The following is a 2500-nucleotide window of genomic DNA, read 5'->3' as shown; positions in this document are numbered from 1 at the left end:
GTGCCAATTTTAAAAATTATTCTATATTTTATAGGTAGCCAGTGCAAGAGAACAAGATATGGAGATATATGAGAAAAGAAAGGGGCACGAGCAACTAGACGAGCAGCAGAGTTAAAAGCTTTACTTAAAGGATAGAGTATAGAGTCAAGAAGACCATAGTAGAGCGAGTTACAATAATCATTCTTAGATAAGACTAACGAAGTAACAAGAAGGTGAAGAGTAGATCCTAAAAAAGGCAAAAATTGTATTATCCTACATAGAGAAAAGTAATAACTTCTAGCAACACTATTAATCTGAGAAGAAAGAGACATGCTAAAATCAAAGAATAGAAGGAATAGTAATAGAGCGCTCATATTTATTAAAACAAATAATTTCAAATTTAAAAGGATTAAGTTTGAGACACATAGAGTCAGATGATAAATAAATAAAAACATCCCATAGTTAGAAATAAAAAAATTATGGTGATGATGATGATGATAATGGTTATTATTATTATCACTACTATTGTTATTATTTTTATAATTATTATTATTATTGTTATTATTATTATTATTATTTATGCTCGATACATATGACGAAGTGCAGAGTGGTATTAATTATCCTTAATAATTATTTTATTGTCAGCATAATTTTTTTACTTTATATTATATATAATAATGATAATAATAATTATTATTATCATAATAATAATAATAATTATAATTATCATTAAGCTCGTTGTTGTAATGACTAAATGATTATAAGCATTAGTACAAATGAACAATCAAACACACACACAACATCCCAAGGAAGAAATTTCTTTCCATTGTTTCAATCGGGAAATATACAACAATAAAAAATGTATGTATGCACGCATGTATGTATTTATGTATGTATGTATGCCTGTATGTAGAATCTCGAACAAAGCGAGAGTTTCCGTCAACGAGTGTTTCGGCCCTTTAATTTGCTGACACTCTCGAGAAACAGGGCCACATCCAGAGGTGTTGGATGTCTCTCGCTGAACAAACAATTTGCCTCGCTTTGAAATCACCTCCTTCTATACTGAAAAATTTTGTTCACGATGTATAAATATATCACGATGTGAGTTATATAGACGAACCAAGTAACACGCTAAGTAACACGAATCTAGGTGTGTTGGGTAATCGGAAGCCTTACGAGCTCGCAAGCTCGTCTGTTAACTATTTAAACTCGCATTCCTTTTTTTCCTACATAACCATATCCAGTAAGACGCGTGCTCAGCTGTACGTTCTTCATACAACTCGATCGTCTTTTACCTGCCAAACCCAAATCCTTCATAAAGCTGTACACCGAACAACCAACAAGACCTCTTGCACCGATCTCAACTGCGTACAACAAACACCTTAACAAGCTTCCTTCAACGAGTGTTTCGGCCCATAAACCTCCAAGCTCTTCATACTTGGCTGTTTTTATAGCGTGATTTGCTGCTGTATTAGCCTCATAAGGTACAGTCAGTTCGACTAAAATAACATTGTCTGCTGATACTGACTGTACCGTGTAAAAAGTATGTATGTATGTATGTATGTATGTATGTATGTATGTATGTATGTATGTATGTATGTGTGTATGTATGTATGTATGTAAGTATGTATGTATGTATGTATGTATGTATGTATGTATGTATGTATGTATGTATGTATGGTATGTATGTATGTTTGTATGTATGTATGTATGTATGTATGGTATGTATGTATGTTTGTATGTATGTATGTATGTATGGTATGTATGTATGTTTGTATGTATGTATGTATGTATGGTATGTATGTATGTTTGTATTTATGTATGTATATAATCTGTCAATCACGTGCCAATCAATAAACGGCTGAGATCTCACTCGCTAAATTGTGAGGTGTTAATGGTGTGGTGATGATTATGATGACGATGATGATGATGATGATGAAGAAGAAGAAGAAAATGGTGATAACGATGGAGATAACGTTGGTGATGATGATGATGACGGTGGTGGTTCTGATGTACATTATGTCAAAACTTTTAATCATAACTCCTTATTATAATCATCATCATCATCGTCAATTGTCATCATCGTCATCGTCCTCATCATTACTCTTCTTCATCTCCATCATCATCTTCATCATCATCATCATCATCTTCATCATCATCATCATCATCTTCATCATCATCATCATCGTCGTCGTCATCATCATCATCATCGTCGTCGATATTGTAATTTTAGCAGTTCAAAACTTATTTTTTCCGAGCGAAACAGTGAGTGCGTGAGTGAGGAATGAATACATAGAAATAAAACTTTGCTCCTCTTTTTCTCCTCTGTTTAGTCAATGGTGATGAATTATCGACTATAATTTAATGAATAGTGCAAAATGTCTATAGCGTGAAAATAAAAATGAATAATAAAAAAGAATAATGATAATAATAATAATAATAATCCAACTTCCAAACAACAAAAATAAAAATAACCACAACCCCTATACTTTTACTACTACTACTACTTTTACTACTAGTA

Source organism: Helobdella robusta (assembly GCF_000326865.2).
Source record: "Helobdella robusta unplaced genomic scaffold HELROscaffold_3, whole genome shotgun sequence".
Taxonomy (NCBI): domain Eukaryota; kingdom Metazoa; phylum Annelida; class Clitellata; order Rhynchobdellida; family Glossiphoniidae; genus Helobdella; species Helobdella robusta.
Note: the sequence above shows the minus strand (reverse complement) of the source record.